The 26,706-nt window shown below is 42.7% G+C and overlaps 1 protein-coding gene across 2 annotated transcripts in view; it reads right to left on the bottom strand.

The window, feature by feature from the left end:
• The window catches only part of MBOAT2 (membrane bound O-acyltransferase domain containing 2), a 229,023-nt gene that overhangs the window by 121,744 nt on the left and 80,573 nt on the right, over positions 1-26,706 (bottom strand). The window lies entirely within an intron of this gene.

Here is a 26,706-nt window from a genome sequence, read left to right as displayed (position 1 = left end):
CTGTGGAATTTCTCTCAATTCTGGGACAGTAGGAGATGGTAGTGGCAGAGAAGTCTGAAGGTTTATTATTGATATAGTATATCTTTTCTTTCCAGAACCAGATTATCTCCAAACAGTCAGTGACATTTAAAGGTTAAGGCTTTAGTCTCATTTTAGAAGTTAAGTCATTTGCTCACCAAAGTTTTAGCCAGATGAGTCATCTATAGAGAGTATTTTTACAAGCCAAGTGTCAAGAGAAAATAATTTCTGCTGGAGTACAAACACCATGAAACTAACTCAATTGGTGCCACCCTCCCCTTTTTTCCCCCCTTATATTCTCTCCCCCTTTCCTGAGCTTTTACCAAGCTGAAATAAATGTAATTAAAAAAGAACAACAATTACGTACATCTTTGGCTTAAAAATGCTCTTTGAAGAATTAAATCTACCTTCCTGCCTTGGAAGTCCTCCTTGTAAAAATAAACTCCAGGGGCAAAGACATTCTGGTGCCAGCATACAGTTGGGGACAGTAGCAGCAATCAGGGCATTATAGAGGTAGTTTACAAAAGAAAGCACACTGGCTTTCAGTAAGGTCCAGTTCCATGCTCAGTGCCATTACAGCCTCGAACAAATGTGCTCTACTGTCTTTCCTGACAGAAGGGCCTTCCCCCTATATGATGACAATGCAGAAAGAAGAGGAGATTTGTAACAGGTATTGATTGATACTGGAGAATATCACAGATGCCATATACCTGGTTAAGCAGATCCAAGAGACATCACCATCCAAATTCAGGAAAGGAACTGGCCATAAGCAAACTAGACAATACGGAAACCAGAGAGTAGGCTTGGCAGTTTTACAACTACAAGGCCAAAAGAGCAGGAAGCATTTTAGAAAACTGAAGGAAGGTTCAAGTTACTACTGAGAAAAAAATTAAAAAAGAGACGTTCCGTACATCTAGAAGAATCGAATCATTTATCAGGTTCTCAATATGGAAACTGCAGAAAGTCACTGAAGATCAAGCTAGTGAGAACTGCACATAGTACACCTAACTGCTCCGTTTAACATTCAAAAAGCAAAGTGCACAGACAAAAATATCTTTGACCAACTAAGAGAGACAGATGGCCTCTCCTTCTTGGAGATTCTGCACTCTAAAGGATAGAAAAATATTTTGCAAGGGACTTAGAGGACAAAATGCTATCTTCCTGGAGTCAAAATGTGATGACACTGGAAAAGCTTCTGAAGCTGAAAGGCAAGGATCCAGTGATGACGGTCTATACTGGCAATAACAAAACAGCTTCATGGATCTCTCTCATGCTTCAGACAACTTCAGAGATCTCAAAATGGTGCCAACAGAAGACTGTTCAAATAATTTGATCCCAAATTCCTGATATTCAATGACTAATTCTGGAACTGAATTGTTGGGTAGATAAGTGAGGAAAAATAGAGCATTCCAGCTTTAAGGAACATTGGTATGCCTTGTATGGAGCTGTGTAACTTGTAGACTCCACAACAAAAGGAGAACCAAGTTTCCATGAGACAAGCTGACTAAACATTAAAGGAGAACATTAAAATAATGACAAATGGGGAGGGAACAAAAGGAACATTTATTTAGCACAAAACCAAAACTCCAAAAAAATACAAAAAGAAGATATTTAAACTGCTTATCTTCTAATGCAAGCAGTCTATACATAAGGGATATTGGAACTGTTAATGGGCAAAGATGAACTCAATTTTACTGGTGCTGCTGTCACATGGTTGGACGATCTGCATTTCTCAAAAATTAAAAGAATTGGCCAAGATACCTATTTAGGAACAATCTTATGTAGACTCTGATAGTCTTATGTAGAGTTTAGATTATGGTTTGTCTAGGATGGTTTGGATAGGGATGATCATGCCTCAGCGGAAGGGGTTGAACTAGATCGGAGTGGGCAGTTATTTCAGCTGGCAAGCCACTTAATGAGTTTTGGCAAGCTGTTGACAGCCGCATCCATAAAATCTTTTTAAAAGATATAATTTTAACAAATTATAGATAAAGCAAGCCCTATACTAAAAATCAAACATCTAATATAACATATTTTAATTTTATTTCAAAAAATATTTTTGGTCCTGATTTATGTTTTTTTCAATAGTATATATTCAGACAATTGCATAATAGCTCAAAATAGTCTTACTCTTGTATACTGTGGGGGGGATGAGAGGAGGAGAGGTGTGGGAGGGGAGTGTGGGGTGTGTGTATGGGGAGGGGTGTGTATGTGTGTGGGGGGCTGCCCACGTGCTAGGTCCTGGGAGCTGGCCGGTGGAGGTGGGAAGGCAGAGGGGGCAGAGGACACATGCAGCAGAGCTTGCCCAGGTGCAGACCATGCCCCTCCCTACCCCACACACCACCCAACCCACAGCTAGCCCTGCAACGCTCCACATAGGGCCAAGCCCCGCCCGCTCCTGCCCAAGTCAGCCTGTGCCACACTCCTACTCAACCCCGCCCCATGCCCTGCTGACAGCACCACTCTGGCCCCAGGCAACACACACAGCACTGCTGCTGCAGAAGCCCAAGTACTGCTCGGCTCCCTCAACCTCCAACGGTTCCTCCTCCTCTTACACTGCTCTGGGCAGCACATAGCACAGGGAAGCAGTGACAGCCATGCGGGCACAAGGGCAGCCATCTGCGGGGTGGCCAAATGGGTGGAAGGTGATTCGGAGCTGGAGTCCCACTTGGTGGGGCAGGAGACACCAAGCTGCAACTTCCCCCCCACCTGGGCCTGTGGTGCCCAGCATGCATCCACACAACTGCCACCACTTCCCCACGCTACCTGCTGCCTGGAGCACTGCAACAAAGGCAGGAGAAGAAGAAACCAATGGAGACAGGGGGAGCTGTGAAGTATGTGGGCAGCTGCAGCAGCAGCAGGAGCAACCCCGCTAGGAAGCTGTGTGCACTGGTTGAAGCCATGGTCAGGGCTGTGGCAGGACAGGTGTGGGTGGGGCTTGGTCTCAACAGAGCACCACAGGGGCAGCTGTAGGGCAGAGGCAAGCAACTGGCAGGCCGGATCCGGCCTGCCTGCTGTATTTTGCCCATCCCTGGACTAGGGGACCTCTAGAGGCCTCTTCCAGCCTTGCTTCTCTATGATTCTAAGTGGGCAAAACTGGAATGGGAGCAACATTGTGGGTTTCAAAATCACAGAAAATTCTAAAACAAATGATCCTGAATGCTCATAGATCAACATTCAAAAAGTCAGAACATGAAATGGTGTCTGCCGCAAGCCACCATGCTAGCTACCAGAATGACTAATGTCCTAAGCGCCCATTTAGAATTTGTGGGAAACCAGTTACAGTATCACATGGGATTTCAATTTGACATTTGCTGAATGTCTCATTGCTGCCAAAACTAAATTCTCAGGACTGAGAAATTTTTAGACATGCAAGTGTTGCACCCTGAGAGAGATCCATAAGATCTAGATCTTGACAAATAGAAAAACTGCTCGCAGAATTAAAAATCAGTAGTAGGTTAGTAATACATGACAATGATGATTATTCTGTTGGCACAGTATAAGTGTAATATTTAGATGTACTTGTTGCTTTAAATTAGGCCAGTTTCAGAAAACTAAAAGCAAATAAGCTGAATCTGCTTGGAGAAAAATTAAAAAGAAAAAATGTGAATAATCACCACATATTTACTCACCATACAACAGGTCCTCAAATAAAACGTGCACCTTGTTTTTGAAGGCCAAAATGTAGAAAAAAAAGATTTTCCAGTGTTATGTCCGACTGACAGAGTAAGTCCTCCTGGCAACACAGAGTACCTAGAATGTGGCCTCACCCTTGCAAGGGCAATAACAAGACTGCTTTACTGTAAGTAGTTCTTTGTATAAGTTGCCATAAATAAAGCAGTTTCATAGATTCATAGATGTTAGGGTCAGAAGGGACCTCAGTAGATCACCGAGTCCGACCCCCTGCATAGGCAGGAAAGTGTGCTGGGTTCATACGACCTCAGTCAGATGCCCATTTAAACTCCGCTTGAAGACCCCCAGGGTAGGGGAGAGCACCACCTCCCTTGGGAGCCCGTTCCAGACCTTGGCCACTCGAACTGTGAAGAAGTTCCTCCTAATGTCTAGTCTAAATCTGCTCTCTGCTAACTTATGGCCATTATTTCTTGTAACACCCAGGGGTACCTTGGTGAGTACAGCCTCATCAATTCCCTTCTGCATCCCCATGATGAATTTATAGGCAGCCACAAGGTCACCTCTCAACCTTCTCTTGCAGAGGCTGAAGGGGTCCAGGTGCCCTAGTCTCTCCTCGTAGGGCTTGGCCTGCAAGCCCTTAACCATGAGTGGCCCTTCTCTGGACCCTCTCCAGGTTATCTATATCCCTCTTGAAGTGCGGTGCCCAGAACTGCACGCAGTATTCCAACTGCAGTCTAACCAGTGCATGATAGAGGGGAAGTATCACCTCCTTGGTTCTGTTTGTTATGCATCTACTGATGCATGATAAAGTGCAGTTAGCTTTGCTGATGACTTTGTCACACTGATGACTCATGTTCATCTTGCAGTCCACTAGGACTCCAAGATTCTTTTCCGCTTCCGTGCTACCAAGCAGGTCATTTCCTAGGCAGTAGGTGTGCTGGGCACTTTTCCTCCTTAGGTGCAGCACTTTGCATTTCTCCTTGTTGAATTGCATTCTGTTGTTTTCTGCCCATTTGTCCAACCTTTCCAGGTCTGCCTGTAATTGTTTCCTGCCCTCCAGTGTGTCCACTTCTCCCCACAGTTTTGTGTCATCCGCAAACTTGGACAGCGTACACATCACTCCCTCGTCCAAGTCACTGATGAAGACATTGAAGAGTATCAGTCCAAGGACCAAGCCCTGCGGGACCCCACTGCCCACATCCTTCCAGGTCAATACCAACCCATCCACCACCGCTCTCTGTGTACGACCCTCTAGCCAGTTTGCCACACACTGGACTGTGTAATCAACCAAATCACAGCCTCTTAATTTGTTCACCAGTATGGGGTGGGATACCGTATCAAAGGCCTTTCTGAAGTCTAAGTAAATTATATCTACCCCTACTCCTGCGTCCAGGTGTTTTGTAACCCGGTCATAAAAAGAGACTAGATTAGTCAGGCATGATCTACCTGCTACAAACCCGTGCTGGTTTCCTTTCAACATAATTTTTCCTGCTGGGCTTTCACATATATGAGCCTTAATAATCTTTTCAAAGACTTCGCCAAGGATGGAGACGAGACTGACTGGCCTGTAGTTGTTTCCATACAACAAGCCTCATAAAAGTACTACCAGCAAATCATTTGCTGCTTCAGGCACATAGCTACAGCTGTAATAGGGTTAAAATCTTGGGAGTCATTGTGGCAGCTGCATGGTATATAGCATCTTCAGGTTTGCTTTTTTTTCAGCAAAGAAAACAATTTCCCTGTTTAAAACATGTGCCCACTTTTGGGAGGCTGACTTTTGGGAGGAAAAGTGCATGATGTATGTGAGGAAATGTAGTATGTTCAAGAACACAGTCCATAAAAGCTACAATTTTACAACAGAGATAAGGCTACGCTAGCTATCAACCAGCCAGTGAGAGAGAGTAAAAGTACCTATAGCATCACAAATGGAAAAAAGGGGAATGTCCATAGTAATTAACATGAATTAGAAGTTTCTTTACTTTTGGTAGTTTATCAATTTTCTGTTTGACAGTTTACATGAATTCAAAGGGTTTTTTGGTTTGTTTTCTTAAAAGGTATCGCAGAATATCAAAAGGAACCTTTTGCTCAATTATTAGATGGAAATAGTAGAAATGGCTAATGCAGAAGAGGTACAAGTGTCAAAAAATATTTTATCCTGTATAAGTAGGGACATACCAAAATTGAGGAGGCAGGCAGCTGATTTTGCAGGCTGATCTCAGGGCCGACCGCCATTTTTATGGGCTTAGTGCAACAGGGTTCCCCCCCCCATCTCTGATTGGCCGTGGGACCTTGCTGCCCCACCCCAGACTGCAGCTGCCATGAGGACTGCTGGCTCCCACTGGGACCTGCGAAAATCTGTGAATTTGTAAATTGTGTACATCCCTGTGTGTAAGTGGGAGGAAAGAGAAAGGTTGTATTCATATAGAACTGCGGCAAGTAAAATCTAGCCCATGGTGGACTCCATTTCCCAGCAGCCCCTGTCCATGTTGCTGCAGGCCATTTTCCATGGAGACCCTAGGAGCAGCCGAGCAGTGACAGTGCGGAGCCAGATTGCCCATGGAAACCGGCCCCAGCAGCACCGGCAGGGACCATGGCAGGGCAGAGAGCTACTTTGGGGCCAGGATCCTGTGACGGTAGGAGCATGGTATGGATCTGAGGCAAAGCTGCTGTTACCCTAGCTTTCAGTGTCCCCAACCTCAGTTGTGTTCTTACGTTAAAGTTGTGCATGCTCTATAGTGTTCAGGACCAAGAAGTTTGAGAAAGCCTGAACTTTTGTACTATGTCCCAATTTAGAGTTTTGAGCATGCCCAGTTGACACACAAGTAGCAGATTCTGGCACCAAAACCAGCAAGAGACATGAGATTCACCTTCTAAGGTGATTAACGTTATGATTGGATGAAGCTTGAAAAGGTGTATATATGTGTACAGAAGGACTGATTGACAAGCATACCAGTTGATTAAAGAAATGAACTGCATAACCCCTAAGAGTGTGATTGGTATTGAAAAGTGGTGCGGTTAAAGAACTGTAAAAGAGCCTGAGGTTCAGCACGCAATTGACATGCGATTGGTGACGTGTGACTGAAGGCATAGGTCTGTGTATAGTAAGTGTGCAACTAGCGTGATTCATGAATAAAATTGTTGATTCTTGAGTGTGTATACTAGGTGTGGGAAAAGCTCCCTAGTGGATGCTGGAGTCAATCCCAGGCTAGCTCGTCACCAGTCACTGACCATCACCACTTGGAGGGTAACAAGTTACCCATCCTTATTAAAGGAGTGGAGCCTCTGCTGAGAGGAATACTCCTGGGAAGGAAGAGGAAAATTGTATTCATTGACTCATTATTGTGGCTAAGAGAGCCTGCGAGTCCTTGGAAAGATAAACCTGTGCCAGCAACCACAACATTGTTGCAAGTGTTGAGGGAGAAAGGGAGCTTTGCTCTCTAGTTTTTTTTTTCTCTCCCCTATAATCCTTTGGTTTATGTTCCTTCCCTGATTAATGCTGTATTTGATGATGTTCACTGTTAACTAATACTGCAATAATCAAATAGTCTTCTCATTTCCAATCTATAACTGAATTTGTTAAGTTTGCTCAAGTCCCTTTCAGTGGTGATGTGTAGAGGGCGCACGCAGGTGCATGTACATCTCCTGAGCATGGCAGCGCATCCCCTGCAAAAAAGGTGCTGCCAACACGGCCAGCGGTGTCTGCGGGCAGTCCACAAATCACCGCTGGCTGCCACCACTGCTACTGCCGGTGGCACCTGTGGGTTGTCACCAACCCCTGGTCGGCACTTGCCACCCCCCTCTGCCCCCCTCTCCCCCCCACCGCCAACAGTGCTGGCGGCATCCGCAGGAGCCCCGTGCTCATCAGTGCCAGGCTCCTGCCATCGGCAGCACAGCCATGCCCCCCCACAGCCACTGGGGCACGCGTCGTTCATGGTCCCTTTGTTGTCACGTTAGAGTCAGGCTGTAGGTTTAAAACTCGGTAAAAGCAGGCTCCTCCACCACTTTCATTTGCTGGGCGAGTGGGTTAATTAGCTAATTTGCATATCCCCGTCAACACTGCAATCCATGCAGGAGTGTGCAGGCAGTGGATGGCAGCTCTGGACCACTGCAAAATCCCAACCCCAGCCTTGCAGCAGCTCCCTGCCAGTGCTGCTTGGGCTGGTCTCCATGGAAACCCTGTCAGGGCTCTTGCTCTTGGAGTCTCCATGGAAACTGCTGCAACAATGCATAGATTCATAGATGTTAGGGTAGGAAGGGACCTCAATAGATCATCGAGTCCGACCCCCTGCATAAGCAGGAAAGAGTGCTGGGTCTAGATGACCCCAGCTAGATACTCATCTAACCTCCTCTTGAAGACCCCCAGGGTAGGGGAGAGCACCACCTCCCTTGGGAGCCCGTTCCAGACCTTGGCCACTCGAACTGTGAAGAAGTTCTTCCTAATGTCCAATCTAAATCTGCTCTCTGCTAGCTTGTGGCCATTGTTTCTTGTAACCCCCGGGGGCGCCTTGGTGAATAAATACTCACCAATTCCCTTCTGTGCCCCCGTGATGAACTTATAGGCAGCCACAAGGTCGCCTCTCAACCTTCTCTTGCGGAGGCTGAAAAGGTCCAGTTTCTCTAGTCTCTCGTCATAGGGCTTGGTCTGCAGGCCCTTGACCATACGAGCTGCCCTTCTCTGGACCCTCTCCAGGTTATCCGCATCCTTCTTGAAGTGTGGCGCCCAGAATTGCACGCAGTACTCCAACTGCGGTCTGACCAGCGCCCTATAGAGGGGAAGTATCACCTCCTTGGACCTATTCGTCATGCATCTGCTGATGCACGATAAAGTGCCATTGGCTTTTCTGATGGCTTCGTCACGCTGCCGGCTCATGTTCATCTTGGAGTCCACTAGGACTCCAAGATCCCTTTCCACTTCCGTGCCACCCAGCAGGTCATTCCCTAGGCTGTAGGTGTGCTGGACATTTTTCCTCACGAGGTGCAGCACTTTGCATTTCTCCTTGTTGAACTGAATCCTGTTGTTTTCTGCCCACTTGTCTAACCTATCCAGGTCTGCCTGCAGCTGTTCCCTGCCCTCTGGCGTGTCCACTTCTCTCCATAGCTTTGTGTCACCTGCAAACTTGGACAGAGTACATTTCACTCCCTCGTCCAAGTCACTGATGAAGACATTAAAGAGTATCGGTCCAAGGACCGAGCCCTGCGGGACCCCACTGCCCACACCCTTCCAGGTCGAGACCGACCCATCTACCACGACTCTTTGGGTGCGACCCTCCAGCCAATTAGCCACCCACCGGACTGTGTAGTCATCCACATCACAGCCTCTTAACTTGTTCACCAGTATGGGGTGGGATACCGTATCGAAGGCCTTCCTGAAGTCTAAGTATACGACATCCACCCCTCCTCCTGTGTCCAGGCGTTTCGTAACCTGGTCATAGAAAGAGACTAGATTGGTCAGGCACGATCTGCCCGCCACAAACCCGTGCTGGTTTCCCCTCAGCATAATTTGCCCTGCCGGGCTCTCACAATGCAAGCAGGGGCTGCTGGGAAATGGAGTCTGGCTGCCAGCTGGATCCACCATTTTGCCCTCCCTGATATAGGATGATAAAACACTTCCATTCCAACAGCAGCTATTAACATTAGACATTTTTCTAATCAATGTGTTAATGTTCACTTGTGGTAAATCTTGGAAGACTGGGAATATTTTAAAGCAGGGGTGGCCAGCCTGCAGCAGACCTGCCTTAAATGACATGGACAATGTGTGGCCTGCAGCAGATTGTAAAAGGGGAACTAAAAAAAGACACAAAAATGGCACATATTAAATATATTAATCATTGGCTAATTGATCAGCCTAAAAATCTAAATGTAAATGGAGAAACTTCATCAAGCAGGTATGTTTCTAATGGGGTCTTTCAGGGGTTGATCCCTGGCCCTAACCCATTTAATATTTTTATCAGTGACCTAAACAGAACAAAAATAATAATAGACAGTTTTCAGAGGACACAAAGTTTGGGTAAGTGTTAAATAGTGAAGATTGATCCTGAACACCTGATGAAGTGGGCCCAAGTAAACATTTGTTTCAGTACAGTCATAGTTCCAGGATAAGGGGCAGTGACTAAAAAGGACTTCGTAATGAATACTCCACTCAAAATTCATTTATAATATGACACCATGACCAAAAGCATGAGTGCAGTCCTTGAATATATAAGACATGGGGCTATCAAGTGGAAATAGGGTGATAAAACCTTTCTATGTGAATACACCTCTCAATTTTGGGAACTATAATCAGGAGTACTGCCAGAACAGCTGTCATGCTACAGTCACAGAGGTGAGAGTTTCCCTCTGAACTAGCGCCAAAGTGTGGTCCCAGTTGACCCAGCTGTAAATAGGCACTTAAGCTTTCAGGGTGGGAATAAAAAGCAGACAAATCAGATATTAACCACATCACTACCGTGAATAACCCTGGCTGCAGAACCGTGTATAACCCTGGCTGCAGAACCTGTTGCCTTCATATGAAGGTGGACCTTTGACCTTCTGATTAGAAGCCTGTCCAACATCATTGGATAGTAGGCTTTTGTACGTTTCTGGAATTAACGATGTTCTTTTCATATTTTTTTAAAACACAGAAATAGCCCTATCTGGCCAACGTAGACACTGGAGGGGCAGGATATTGATCTTAGTCAATATCATGGAATTTTAAACTCTAACCCAGTGGTTTTCCATGTTTATATTCAAGACACTCCTCATTAGCCCAAAGACGCCCCTTGTAAAATGCCAGTTCTTAGATTTCCGTTGTTTCTTGATTTCAGAAAAATATTAAAGCAATTCTGCTACAAAGAACTCAGAAAGACCACAAGTCAGAATGTTTCTGATGCCATGGATTCCTTTTTAAAATCCAAAATCTTGGGTTTCTCTTATCAATCATGAGTGGGTGTTTGCACACCTAATAACTGCATGATCCTTAGAAGGATCTCACAGCACTTTCAGCCACTGAACCCACAAAAAAAAAAAAAAAAAAAAAAAAAAAAAAATTCTCTCTCGCTATACTGGAAAAAAAAAAAAACAAAAAACAGGTTTTGAGATCAAGTGAAGTTCCAGACAGCACACACAAACCACACTGGGCTAGATCCTGACCCCAGCTCTTAATTGTTTAATCCAAATAAAAGCACTTTAAAGGCTCCAAAAGCCCCCAGCTGCAGCACACAGCTATAAAGTTTCCTTTCAAGAACCCCTGCAGAAGTCTGTGCAATGCAGGAAGCAGAAGTCAAAATGTGCTATAGGAAAATTTAGATTGCATGTTTTATACAGATGGCACCTGAGACTCCAGGAACTGCTGAGGCCCACTGGGCCACTCAAAAGCCCTAACAGCCACCTGCCTATGTAATACCAGGAGCCATCCAGTATTCCACAGTCAGAAGGGTGCAAAAGTGCTTTAAATCTCCCCAGTGGCAGGTTGCTTCCTATCCTCCTTAAGAGGTACGGCACAGAATCTCACCTTACTTTTCTAAGCTTTCCCAGCTGTCCATCTGCCAGCCTGCTAGGCAGATGTGGAATGTGTGTACCCAGGATGCATGTACTGGAGATTCCAGTTGAGAAAATATGTTTCGAAGTAGTTATAAACAAATAGAAGTTAGTGTAAGTGGCTCACTGCTACTGTCCATACTAGAATGAGTGACCATTGTAAACTTTTGAAATGCTTCAATTTTGCAAAATACCATTTGCACGCATGCTCAGCAGCTTTTCTGCATGCTCTCTCTCTGTCTCAGGTTCTCAACTGCAAGTTTCAGAACAGCAATTCACATCATGTTAGGAATATTCAAAGCAAACTAATAATTTCTTCCTTACTGAAATCATAGTTTTAAAATTAAAAACAGCAGTACTAATGCTGCTATGATCTCATTGCAAAAAATCCTCTGCACAAAGCCCATCTGAAGGGATCTCTCTCTGTAGTGCTGACTGTAGGGGGGGGGGGGGGCGGTCTATGTTTGCTCCTCCAATTTTCTCATTAGGACACAAAAGCAGAGAGTCATTTAAATCTGAACCAGCTGAATAAGATTTTTTTTGTTTTGGTAAAGATGATATTTGCTACCACATTTGAAGGGACAAAGTTACTGGTTTATGGCACTGTATCGAATCCATAAATTACTAAAAGATTTTTTTAAATGAAAAAAAAACAAAAATAAAAAAAAATCAAGTGATCAAGATGGTATGATGAGATTCAACACCGAGGATGGGTTTTGTGGGACAGGTGGCTAAGAGAACTAGCTTATATGCACACTAATTAAAATGTAATTACAAGCTTCTGGCTACCTCTTCTTTCAATGCTTAATAGTTAAAGCATTTAGAGAAAGCTAATGAGAATGTTAATGCTTTCTGGCAACGCTTTCTTTTTGGGGGGGGTTTCTTGTTTGCTTGCTTTTGTGAAAAGGCACTTTAATACACAGCAAGCAAACTTTTTATCATGTTTGCTCAGTTAAAAGTTACTTAACAAGCCTTCATAGATCAAACAAACAGCCTTTTGAAAATGTCTTTTTAAACCTTTTTATGGTAAAGTCACATTCTAACATAGGTATTAAAGAGGGAGAGTAGCATCTCATAGGATATTGAAGGTACTAAACTTTAATTGCCAGTAAATTAAAAAATAACTGATAGTTACATATATACTTCATTAGTAACCAAACCTATTCATTTTCTACCAGAAAAAGAAGCCCCATACCAGTTATAAGATTCAACTGATTGATCAACCCCATCAGACTAGAATACATTTTATTAATTTACTTGCATCAGCATGGTAAACCAGGATGAGGTATGTGACATAATTAATAAGGTAAAGAACAAAAGTTACTTACCTGTACAGAAACTGGAGTTTGTGAGACATATTTGTGCAAGTCTATATGCCACCTTTTTGTGCACAGAAGGCTCCACACACTGAAGATCAGAGTCTTTTGACACTGTGCATATGCCCTGAATGTCCTCATCTTCCTGTACTAAGGATATAAAGGATGGGGCAGGGCTAATTTCCATTCATTTCCTTTAGCAAAGCAGAATCCAGTTTGCTACAGAAGGCAGCGAGGTTCTCAAGTAGGTTCTGGAACTCCATCTTGAGGATCTCTATTTACCATAGATGTAAGTAACAATTCTTAGAGTGCTTTGTCCACACATGCATTCTTCTCTTGGTGGCTTGCAGGCAGTGATCAAATGTAAAGAGATGGGTATTCAGAGATAATGCTTTGGCTCTGCCAAAATTAACATGTGCTCCCAAAACACAGTGCTTGATAAAAAGGTATGTATGGAGGTTCAAGTGGTTGCTTTGAAGATGTGATTAAATAGGCATGTTTCTTAAGGAAGCAGTACAAGCCAACCCACTCATGCGCTAGTGGAATGGGATCCTCTGGATACTCTAATGTACCTAGCTCGTAACATTCTTGAACCCTTTCTGGCACAAATGAATTGGTCCTTCCCCTCCTCCCAAAACGAACACACACACACACAAAACAACATCAAGGAAGTTCTGAAGGTTTTACTTCTTTACAAGTAAAAAACAAAAAACTTAAGGATCTATAAACCTATGTCCCAGATTCTCCATGATTAGAATTGGTCTGGAAGTAGGGGGTTAAAAATATGAAATCAATACATTGGTTTAAATGGAAATCATATCCTATATCCAACAAGAACTTAGCAGAGTGGAAAAAAAACTGTGTGAAGAAGACTTCACATAAGTGCTAGTGGAAAGGTATTTTCATACAATGGTAATGAGGAACTGATGTTAAAGGTTTGACCTAGAAACTTGTACAGACCACTAGCATTGTGTTAAGGTCTTGCACATGGGATGCTTCCTTAAATCCATATGGAACCTATCATATACATTCTAGTATATCTTTATGCTACTTGATCCAGAAGATTGGTTTCTGGCTCTTGACCTGCAGGATATCTATTAGCATATTACCACACAATTGGTACAGAAGTAATATTTGAGAGTTGAGTGAAACAAACATCAATATTCATTGTACCTTTTGGTGTCTCTCTAAGCACCAAGGTTATTAAGTCAAGGTTGTGGGAGAAATGGCCACACCTTTTTCAAAATAAAAGTAGAAGTTTATTCATGACTAGCTGACTGGTTTTCAAAAAGAAGTCTCAACCTTATGTGCAAAGCTCCATATAAATGGTTGCTGGAAGCAGGGGGTGGAGGATACTGAGCTACATGAGCCTATAATTTGCTATCTAGCTGGAGCTTTGTTTATTTTAGCACTGTTATACTCTGGAAAACTGAGGTTATAACAAAAATTACTTGGAGTTTGCTCATAAGAATTCTTCATCTGAAATCACTGTATATAATTGTCAGTTGAAATCCCTTATCAAAACTAGGCACATATACATTTCAAAATGTATTCTGTATCTCTCTCAATTCTAGGCCAGTTTGAATTGTCAGATTCATCTTTCAGATTCAAAGTGAAGGCAGAAAGAAGGGACCATTATATCATCCAGTTTAATCCCCTGTGCATATTCCAGGCTGCGAGTGGTAAATTAGGTTAGATAAAGCATTTCAATTCTCAAGAGACCAGGTGTTTTGACACAAGACATGAGAGAATGGATCACATGCCAACAGTGTCCAAAACCCTTGAATGGTAGTGAACAGATTAAGTGAAAAACAAAGAGATTATTCTAGTAAGAAATCCAAACTGCAAACTTCAGAGGAAGGCTAACAATTTCCAAAGCTCTTGTCAGTTTGTCCTTCGATAAAATTTCTTGCCAATCACAAATTTGGCTATCGCTGTAATCCCTTACACACACCAAATCCAAGACCACTCTGAATTTAAGGTGACCCCCAATAATCAGATTCTATACAGGGAACATGATAAAATTTATTATACTATTCCATGTATTGAATCCAATTATTGGAGGGTTGTCTTAAATTCATCCCACTTCTCCCACCGCTGCAGTGAGGGAAGTAGTGGCAGGGGACAGTTAGGGCAGTCAAATGCCTCTTGCTGCCTGTCTGCCCCACCATTTGCCCCCCTGCAGTGCCTGTTTCCTCAGTCACATGTCTCCCTGTGCCTGCTCCCCATGATACCTGCCCGCTGCAGTGCCTATACCCTCTGACACTTCCACCTAGGCACCCCCCTAAGACCTGATCCCCCTGGTGCCTGCTCCCCCAACCTAACCTACCTGATTCCCCCTGCTCACACACCAATCCAAGAAGCAAGGTTTTTTCCTCCATTTCAAAATTGACAAAGAGAAGAGGAAGAAAATTTACTTATTGTATTTACTCAAATCAAAGACAACAGTCAAGCATTTAGAGGATTTTTTCTACCACCTGAACACTGGTCCACCATTTCTAATGTCCTGCTTCCAGGTGATGAAATGCCCAATACCTCAAAAGATGGTAAATAACTTGGAATACATCCAGCCAGCTGAATGTTAGGAGAAAGTCATTCCTTCCTGACCTCTGAAGGCAACTTAAGGCGTAAAATCTCTTTGCATTTGTTGTCTAGAGAGACATGCAAGTTTTAGGAACATGTTGAGGGTGGGACACCCCACAAGGAAGTGTGTGAAGGGAATTCACAGATCATTTCACAAAAGCACAAATTCCAAGGTCAAAAGGAATACCAATGAGCATCCTGCCCCTCCCCACCCCGCCCCAAATACACACAGAAGCTGTAGACTCTCTCCCAGAAGCTGGATAAAAATGTTAAACAATATAACTGATCTCATAGAGATACCAAGTGACAGCTAGTCCACATCACCTCCCCAATAAGTCCTTCTAATGTTTAAATATCCTTACTTCTAGGAACCTGCATCCTATTCCAAGCCTATATTTAACTTCTAGCTTCCTGCCATTAAATCTTTTTATGCCTTTACCAGCCAAATGGGCAAATTTCCCACTTCTCCCCTTGAATCAGGAACCCTCAAGAGCCAAAAAGCATTGAGTCACCCTACCCTGATGCTAGTAAAAGCCACCTGTCCCTGTGCTGGGACATCTGCCCCAACTTGGTGACAGTGGGGGTGATGGGCTCAGCTTGCACAGGGAAGGGCCACATTGAGCTGAGCGACTCGGTTACCCCCTACCCTCACCCCAGTTCCCTGTGGGAAACAGGCAAGCTTAGAACTGCTCATACTTTTAGGATAAGTCAAATCTGAGCTGACACTGGCATATAAAACAGTGGCATAAAAATAAATAGCTGTTTATTTTTTCTGTATCATCTGAAAAAATTAAGTAAGTTTGGATTTTGACCTCTTAAAAGCAGAGCTCTTGAATCCAGGGCTTTGGTTCTACGTCATACAAAGTTTGAATCTAGAACAGCAATTCAAATCTGGCCTTTTAAACCAGTAAACAGTTTCTATTCAACTAAAAAAAATTGTGTTCAAATGCAAAGACATGGAATTTTAGGTAGAATAAGGTGAGCCTCAGGCAAAATCATCTTGGTACACAGCATGCTCTCTTTAATTCAGTATGTTCAGTTCACTGAACTCTTCGAGTTCATTTCCTTGATTATTTGATTTTCCTGTAGGATTCTGTAAAGGATAATAGTAGTTCAAGAAGTTGTGGGGGATGGTGTTTATTAATAAGAACCTGAAAATATGGACATCTATTTATAAATCAGAACAATACAGTATTAATAAACATTTTACATATCTACAAATATTGTAAATCTTTGTTTCTTCTATCACTTTTGCTATGTGGTTTTAAAAGTCCAGGAAACTTGGAACAAGATTGAGACTAGGTATAAACATTACAGTTTTACCAGTATAAGTGATCAGAAACTGATCTATACCTATAACAGAGCAGAAGTTTGGCACCCAGACAAGTTTAAAGTGGTTGAACCTAATCTAAGATTTGTCATGTCCTCTCCTTCACCCCAGGGCAAACGTGTTCCGTTTGCTATCAACCTACACTACGCCACTTACAGAAAACTGTGCAACTTAGATCGATTCTGCCTTGGGCTTTCTGAATGTCTGTACCTAGCTTAAATGTATAAAACAGAACTGGGTCATTTCTTCAGCCTTCTCCAAAACGCCCTTGCACTCCCACCAATATTTTATCAAAATTCAACTGGCTGGAGAAGGCAATTTCCATCAGTCAAGTTTTTGGAGTTTACTGTGGAGACAATTTCACTCCGTTAAAAATCATTTGTACATGCCCTTTTTCTCATATCATTTATTTGCCCTAATGAAACACTGGCAATAAGGTTTGTTCTTAAATCAATAAATAAATAACTTAATGGATGCAGGAGGGCTTGAGCCCTCCAGAGTGGAGCAGAACATTGCTGAGAGAGAAGCATCACCACCAAGAGCCAGGTTAACCCCTCCATGGCTCCACAACTTCCTTGCTCACCATATAAAACTACAGAACCAGAGTCCTGAATTCAGCAGGGTCTGCAAAGCAGTGGAAAGAATAACTTGTCTCTTGTCGGTGACAAGCACCTGACACTTCTTGTGGCAGCATCTTGCCCCTTTCTAGACTCAAGGGACTGGAGGCTGAGCGCCCCTTTCTCCATTTCGCTGCCTTCTTTTACTGGGCCCCTGGGGCTCACATGCCACAAAGCAGCTGCCCATGCCATTTGTGACATATAAACATGCTGCAGGTTGGCCATCCCTAGTTTTAGAGTATAAATTCATTTTATGTTCTTTGAGTGCTTGGATACATCAGTGGCAGGGAATAGAGTAAATTCCTCTATTACACAGGATCTCTGAAAAGAATCATATATAATACAAGCTATGGATTTTACTATTGAACTGGATTACAATTTGCTCTTTGTGGTTATTCTAAAATGCCTTGGGTCCTTTTTGTTTTGTTGTCAACATACCTAACCTCCCAGCAGCTGGTGCTAATAAAAAGGGGGCTCTGTAGGCAGATTTCCACTTCATCCTCATTGAAGTAGCACTTTTGGAATGGACAAAGATTCTGAAATTCTCTTAATCAAACTCTTTCAATCAGCCATACCTTATAAATTATGTTTATGCATTAAAAAAATTGTGAAGTGTTTTGAAGATGAAAAAGCTCCCCATAAGTCATTAAAAATAATAATGAACAACCCCCCCCCCCCGATACCTGACATCAAAGAATGTAATAGTAGCAAACAGTGTATTTTTGTATGCATGGATGATACCACAGCATACATCAATTAATACCTTTCCTAAATGCTTTCAATATTTCTTAAATACTGTACTGAAGTTCTAGAATTTATTATTAAGGTAAGGAGTTAACAGTCAGGCATTACATTAAGATGCAGAAGAAATTCTACAATTCACTGCACCATAGTATACAAAACACTGCTACCCCTTTACAGGCTCAGCCTAAACAGAGAGCAATCCACCACTCAGGTGGCAAAACCACAATACGGTGATCAAGCCACTAAACTTATCCTACCTAAGAATAGCAATGTGGCAAAAGCTTTTTCCCAGAAACACTAAACACAGTTAGAATCATTTAGAAATTTGCTAGATAATTTTCCCCCATTTTATTTAAAATGTCATCTATATTAAAGTACTTAACATATGTTAATACCTACTTCTTTAAGACATCTGTATTACGACAGTATTGTGGTTTTGACAAGCCTCATACATGCTCATGTGGTTTATTGCTTAACAGTATTACTAATAGGTCACTATTCTGTCAAGCATATGACCAAGCATATTAAATTTTAGTTCAGAAAAGCATTCATCACAGTAGTCCTATTCTCAGAATTTGACCATCTTGTTTCCTAATGTCAGTAATTCTCACTATCACAAGTACCCAAGTAACACCAGGGAAAAACTGGTACAAAGAAAACAAATCTGATGAGGCACAAAGCCTGAAGACTCAATGAACAAGTGCCAGGCTTGGCTCACACTAGCTAAAGACTCCCCAGTGTGGAAGGAGAGTCAGTCCTGGGCCACAAGATGAGCCAAGTCGGGGGTAGGGGGGGGGGGGGGGGGGGTGTCAGAGTGGCAGGACAAATGCAGCAGAAATTGAGACACAATTCCTCCTACACATTTTGCCACCTACTCAATTTGAACAGCTAATAGGCACGCAGAGCAGTCAGAGGGGGACCCATGGCTACATAGCCACTCCAGCCATGCTCTCTGTTCTCAGGCCACCTGCTGGTGGAAGGGCAGTGATGTCCTCATCCATTCCTGTAAGCCACTTTTAAAAGGGCAACTTGTGATCGTTACGGACGTTCAACTTCCCTCTTGAAAAACATGTTATGGCACAACTGGATCCACAAGAACTGTGAAGTCTGTTTCTATCCTAACTCACTCCCATCCTCAGAGGCACCAGGCCTTATAAAAGGACCCAAATGTCCACTGTACCCCCCCATTAATACAGATCATTGGACCAAATAACAAAGAGCATAATACTCTACTAGCATCGTGTGCACCATTTCTACAGTACCCCGCCCCCTGATGTCTACATTGAACAGATGGGATGATTTCTATGTGTTAGAATGACTGAACACTAATCTGACATCAGATGCAGATAGAAACAAAGGCCTGTCGCAGAACACTTGAACCTCCCTGCACACTCCATTAATAACCTCAGGATTTTTGTTCTCAGACAGCAAAATTTTAAAAACCAAATTGAATGGAAATTTCAGAACAAAGAGTCATCCACAGACTGGATTGCATTAAATAGGGACTACAGATTCTTTAACCCATTACCTGGATTAGCTTTTGTGACCCCTTTTTCTATATTTACTGCTTGTTTGCCTCTCCCAGTACCTCTTCTCCTCCCTTCCCACCTGCTGTATTCAAATCATTCCCTCCACTTTCTGTGCTACTCTATGCTTGCTTTCACAGCATCTGATAAAGTGAGCTCAAGTTCACAAAAGTTTATGCTCATATATATCTTATTTAGTTAGTCTACAAGGTGCGTATCTATCCTGCCTTCTGCCTGACTTCAGACTAACATAGCTAACTACCTCTCCCATCAGCTTGAATAGTCAAAAACCCACTTGCAGATTCTTGTTTGAGACTCAAGAGGGAAGGGGACATGGGGAGAAGTCGTTAAAGGAAGCAAAGGAAACATGCCAGCCAATGCAATTAACTGTGAAGAGCCAATCACAAGCTAAAAGAGAAAGGTAGATTATGGCAGGTGTGATGCACAAAACTAAAAACTACTTTTTCTGAATTAAAGATTTGTTTTTATCTTAATATCCTTTGCTCCCAATATTCTAGTCTTTTCTAGATATAACTGAATCCATTCCTAAACCAGACTGAAAAAATACACTCCACCAATCCCAGTTAAGTCTGCACTACACATCATGATCTTTAGCAGACGAGTAATTTCCCAGCCTTCAAAATGGCAATACAAATAAAAAAGTCTATGCATTAGTCTACTAGATGACACTTTCCATTTATTCTAAGTGCATTAAAGATATAGTAAAAAGCTTTAGACTAAAAATGCAGTCTCCAGAGAAGTGAGAACACAGTTGTTTGCACATGACTGTAGCATAAAAGCAGCAATATAAAAGCCATTTTAGCTGTTTGCATCAATTCAAACCATGACAACAGACAGGTATATTTGAGTAATAAAAGCTACAGGCCCCAATTCAAAAAAGAATTTTGATTCAAGATGGCATGTAAGCGCAAGCACATGCTTAAGTGCTTTGTCTGAATTGGGGCCATGGTGTTTTATAATTTCCAGAAATACTTACCCATAATTACTCCATATAACATCCTCTGACAAAACAGTGGCAGCAAGCCAAGCTATTAGATACTTCCTCTATTATCCGCTTTCCATAGTACAACAGTTGTATTGCACAAGAGATTAATTTTCAAGCTAATAACAGTAAGGGGAGGAAGTCCAGAAATCTCAGCTTTATTCCTTTATACTGCCATTTTATTTGTAAGATATTTCAGCTGACCAACTGCAAGCATCTCACTGCATTCTTAAACACACTTTCAGCTTTTAAATATTCTATTTTAGTGTAATTTTAACTTCAACTTAAGAAAAGGATGGCAATCCAAGACGACATTTTAGAGACTTCTTTTTAAGCTTTCTGTCACTTTTTTAACAACAAAAACAAACAACTCAAAAAGTTTAGATTTTTTTTTCAAATACTTTTGATCCATTTTAAAAACATAAGTTTTGCCATCATGTGCTTATTGCTTATTTTACTCTATTCTTTAATAAGACACTGCTACAGATGAAGTCAGCAGAGGTGCTCAACCTGAGTCTTCTCCATATAGGACAGGAGTTGGTAACCTGTAGAACACAGGGCCATGTTCATCACCCAGTCACCACTGCATGCCACCTATCCCTCTGCATCACCCTAGCCTTCCTTGCTGTATATTGAGGGCTGGTCTCCCTGGCTCCACTAACACAGCTTTTGCTTACTGAGTGCTGTTGAAAAGCATGGCAGTGCCAATGGAGACCGGCTAATTCAGGGACAAGAATGAGTAGAACTGCAGTGGAGTACAAGTAGCCAGGCCTTGGCGCACAGCAGAAATGGCTGGAATGGCAGCAAGCACCCTGAGAATGCAGCCCCTTTATGGGGCTGGTGCACATGTCACCGGTCCCGCCCCCATTCCCGCCATAGGCTGGATCAGATTCAGCTGCTGACTTCTGATAATAGGAAAGAGGAAACTGGAAGTAAGGCAGCTCAGGACTGGTGCTTCTTCGATCTTCAATCAAACTTAAGATCTGGACATAAATAATTTGGGTATTTTGTTTTGTTTTGGTTGTGTGTTTTTAACTGAAAAAACCTTTTCTCTTCTTTTTTTTGGGAAGGAGGAGGAGGAGGGGGCAGCTTTTTCTTGGTTATTTAGTTTTAACTGTTTGCTAGCTGAAAAAAACAAAACAAAAAACACTTCCATCTGAAGTTATGGGACTTTGGTATTTTTTTAAATGATGGTTTTAAATTTATTTTATTCTTAGTTATTTTATTATTCTTAGTAAGGACTTTCCCTGGGCTTTTACTGTTAATTCTCGAAGAAGTTAAGATAAATACACCAGCATCAGATATTATCTAGGTTTAAGCAGCAATGAAAAAAAATTAAAAAAAAAAACAAACCAAGAATTAAGGACTGGGTATTGAACCAAAGCTTTTTTTCCCTTTTCTCCCCCCTCAGAGGTGAAATGACAAACCTACTGAAGTCGATGGCCAGATTCTACACAATACAGAAAAATATTAGATACGAACATTTTTGCAGTTTCAAAAATTCAGTCGTATGAGCTTCTTCCTCTTTTATAAGCACCTTTAAAAATTATTGTCCTTAGCCTTCAAAAAAAAAAAAAAATTCAGATTATCCATGTGGTAAGTACAACTGTCTCTTAACGAAAAGATATTATTAATAAAGTAAGTCTTTTTTTGGATCTGGCCAGAGATGAACTTTAGTTATGTATGGAACTAATTCAGCCTGGAAGTTTTTACGCTTTGCTGGACCACACTACTAAGAAAACGCTAATTGATGTGGATAAACATCACCCCTAGCATAAAATATTAAAGCCAGATGTCTGCTGTTCTATATAATGAGCAACATGCATCTGAGAATCTTCCAATTTATTCGCTACACAGATAGCAAATGAAGATGGAAAGGAACAGTATCAGGTTAAAAATATCTTTTGTGTCGAACATTAAATAAATAAAATCAATGATGCTCATATAACGGAAGTGAAGGAGAACAGTTTTAGGGGACTAGGTGATCAGTCATGACATCTTTAAAAAAAACAAACCTAAACTTTATCAGGAAAGATTTCCAGTAAAGTAGTACATGCCAGTTATAAGCATGTAGGCTGTAGCCATGTTGGTCTAAGGACATAGGCAGATAAGGTTCTTTGGGTGAATCTGATATCTTATTATTAGACCAACTTAAATAGAAGGAAAAAAAATTCTTAGCCAGCTTTCTGGTTTAAAAACCCTTGTTAGGCTGAGGAAACCTCTGCAGTTGGCTGAGGAACTGCAAAGGCTTCCTCAACCTAACCAAGGGTTTTTAAACCCAAAAGTTGGCTAGGAAATTTTTTTTCCCCAACTATTAAAGTTTATCTAATAAAAGATATCCAATTCACCCAAAGAACCTTGCATGCCAGTTATAAGACCTTATTTGAAATAGTGCAGAATTCTGAGTCACCCAAACCAAAGGCAAATAAAATTAAAATTTAAACAGGGGCAAGAGGGCTACGAAGAGGATGAAGTGACTAGAGAGCTTATCTTACAAAATGATTAAGACAGCTTGGCCAGTTTATCCCTTTAAAAAACAAGAGCAATGAAAAACCTAAGGGAGATAGGTCTGTTTCATATATATTATATACTAGCAAACTGCCAGTCAAGAATGACAGCAGGGAACAGGTGGGGACAGAGCGCCATCACTTATTACCCCACACCGCTGCCACTTCCTAGGAGCAGGAGGGAGTGGGGAGGAAGCTTGCCCCAAGTCCCCTCTGCCAGCACCCAGCACTGCTGCCGTCTCCAGTGCTGCTGGCCTATCCCACCCCCCTACCCCCCGCTCCTTGGAGGCAGCGGAGCATCGCCATGACAGTGGGGAAGTGAGGCCAGCAGCTGCCTCCAAGGAGCAGGCCTGTCATGGCAGCACTGCACACTCTGGTTGGCTGTTTCACTAACCAATCAGAGTGCTCTAAGAGCATTATGGACAGATAGATGGACTATTATTATATAAGAATTCTCCCCCTCCTATGAGATTACATATACATACATCTCAGAGGAAGGGGAGGATAAATGCAAAGGAGAGTTAAAGAGCAATGGTAGCAAAACATCATATGGGTATGAACTGGTCATGAAAGTAAGGGTGTACTGGTAGAGATTTTTGGGGCCGATACCAATACCCAATTCTTAGGGAGGCATATTGGCTGATACCATCCATGTTTCCGATACACACCCTGGCACCTTGAAGAACAGTGTCTGGCTCATAAGTCTGTTGTGGTGGAAGGGGAGGAGGGAGGGAAGGGCTGTGAGGGGGCAGATCAAGGCCCCTGCAGTGAGGGAGGGAATGGGGCTGGGGCAGGGGCAGGCACTACCCAGTTGGGGTGGGGCAGGATGTGGGACAGAGAGGATGAGACACAGCTCCTGCTGCTGCATGCACCCCGGGAGGGCACAGCGGGAGTGTGGCCCTTAGATCTGTGCAGGGTGGGCTGCCGCTGCATGCTGGGGCCAGCCCACAGCGGCAGCCCACCCCATCCCACACAGATCTAGGGGCATACGCCCCCCACACCCTCCCGGGGTGTGTGCAGCTATGGAAGCCGCCCCCACTTCCCATGCATGCACGGGACATTAAATTAGCCACATCTTTATATCAGTGTCACTCCAATATTGTACCAGTGTATTGGTATACCTCTACATGTAAAAGGTGCAAGGTTTGTTCTGGAACATACCATTTCCAATAGTAGTAGGGGCAAAAAACCTACCTTGTTTTAAGAATGTGCTGAATCAGTTCATGAAAGGGAACGCAATTAGCAGGGGATTATTTAGCTGGTCTAATAAAAGATATTGTCTCTTCCTCAAGAGTTTTGGATGGATAAAGTCCAGTGCCCTGCTATGGCAAGAGGTCCCTTCCACTTCTGTGTATTCCATTTATAATTCAGATGTGAAAAGCATCTACTGTTACCTGCAAACCACCAGATTAAACATACTAATAAAGTTTAGAATCTGGCCCCAAGTGACTATTCCACCTACAAGGTGCCTAGGTATGGTCCTACTGACCCTACACAAATCCTTGAAAAAACAGTTAACAGAAAAAGGTGGTCGGGTCCTCCTCCTACTCATTGCTCTTCTTGACTTAGTCTTAAGACCAAAATAACAAAGTGTTACAAAGCAGGTGCAAAGACTTGAGCAGTACACACCGATATCACACACAGGTGGTCTAAGCCGACTTGGATACAAAAGAATCTGGCCTTTGAAGTCTCTTGGTCATATATTAAAACAATCTGCACAACAATGCAGCCAAATTTCAACTTGCATAGTTCATATGCTCAAGAGCTCTACTAGGGACTGAAATGATGACTCTTGGTGACCAAGTCAGTCAAATGACATCTGTCACAACAAAACGTTACTGCACCACAAAACATTAAAAAGTGTAAGAGCATTGGCTCATACAAAGATTAACCCAACTGCTATGCTCATGCAATAGCCATCTTTACATCAAAGCAATATTATCCATGGCTGCCATCCAAAAAGCATTAGTTCAATTCACTGACATGATAAATTACAAGAATTTCAATCATGTCTGATTAGCAGTACTTGTATGACTTAAGAAGTCTGAAGAGGAACACAAGTTTCCATGAATTCTTTTAGGTGCAATTTAGGCTGCCACTTTATGATGTAAGGAATGATTTACTTGACAGCAACAGTTTGTTGAGGTAATAAAGGATTCAGAAACGATACCATGACACAGAGCTCATTTGCTAGTACTCAAATTGTTTGGCAGCATGACAGGCAGAGTAACGTGCCTTGCAGAAATATCAGTAAATGCTGTGGCTTTCAAAGATTACTGAATAAATTCAGTGGCCAGAAAAATGACCTTAAAGTTGCTAGCAGGTTTCCTTTTATTTGATTACAGCTCCATTCCAGGTACTGTAGTACAAGAAATCCTGGAAAAACTGGTGCATTCAGGCTGAACAACAATATGTACTTGAAATGCAAGAGTCTGCCATTTCACATCACTACTGACACTTCCCCTTCCTCCCTTCAAAAATGTGTCTCTCCCCATGGTTAGATACAGTTTACATGCTCTCATAAATTTCAATTTCATCATTATATTTAAAACTTGAAATGTCATGGAACAAATGACCTGCTTGGAGTCTACTGTTTAATAAGCCCCTTCACCCAATATAGTTAGTACCCAAAAGTTTACAATCATTTCATAAATTAAGCTTCATAACTTTTTCCATTTGAGTTGTGTCAACTATGACTAAATAGCCTGTTTTTACTGGATTACTGGGTATCTGTACATAGTGTTAACATGTTCATTCTTCTAGGGATGGATCGGATTAAGTAGCATCAATTTAAGTTTTGGGGGTTTTTCTTTAAAGGAAAAACAACAGAGAAACTGACTATATTCCAGCAGTTACAGATGCTACAACCAAAACTCATTCTAATCCTATCAAGACAGCCAAAAGGAGAATGTGCCTGTTGTTAAGAATGACGACAGTAGCAGCAGCCACCTAAATAGGGCTGTGCGAAGCTTCGGTCCCTGATTCAATCTGGCCTGATTCAGTGGCCAAATCTCCGAATCTGAATCGAATCAGGAGACCCTTTAATCTCTCTGAATCAAATTAGAATCCTCCAAATCAATTTGGAAAGATTCAAAGATTTGGACATAGACACAGATTTTAATGTTTTTTCTACATACCTCTAGGTACCAGGCAGCTTGTGAATGTTGCGATGCTGGGGCACATGGAGTGTCCCACAGGAGCGCAGGGGGGTCCCCAACACACTTGGCAGCAGACCCAGAAGTGGACCAGAAGCATTTCTGGTCCACTTCCAGGTCTGCCATGGAGCTCGCTGGTGAGCCCCCCACATCCCCCCAGTTTGTCAACTGGTGCCTCCTGGGTCTGGGGGGGGGACCTGGGGTCCACCTGTAGCCAACTGCTGAGCCGAGGGGGGGTGGAGGGGGCGCACTAGTACACTCCCCGGCAGACCTGGAATTGGACCAGAAGTACTTCCGATCCACTTCAGGGTTTGCCACTAAGCATGTGGGGGGGGGGGGGGGGGGGGCCTACACTCCTGTGCGATGCTCCATCCACCCCACCACTGCAGCATTCACGAGCCATGGTGGTACCTCAAGGTATGTAGAAAAAACATTTAAAAGCTGTGTCTATATCCAAACAGCTGATTCTCCGAATCAGCATCAGATCTTCAGATTCGGATTTGGCCGAATCAAAATCAGGGACAGCAATCCAAATCAACGAACTGAATCACTGTCCCCGATTCGGGCTGAATCCGAATGGAATACGGCCCGCTTCACACACCCCTACTAAACAATACACAAATAAAACAGGAGCTTGCAATGAAAATGATCAATTTAACAGGAATGCTTACCAAATGAAGAGTACCATTGCAGAAGAGTCTCAACTAGTGTATTCTCCACCTGCCCCTCCCCCCACACACATATTGTTGGACAAATAAA

Source organism: Alligator mississippiensis, chromosome 1 (genome assembly GCF_030867095.1).
Source record: "Alligator mississippiensis isolate rAllMis1 chromosome 1, rAllMis1, whole genome shotgun sequence".
Taxonomy (NCBI): Eukaryota; Metazoa; Chordata; order Crocodylia; family Alligatoridae; genus Alligator; species Alligator mississippiensis.
The sequence above is the reverse complement of the archived record's forward strand: the minus strand, read 5'-3'. Positions and strand labels throughout refer to the sequence as shown.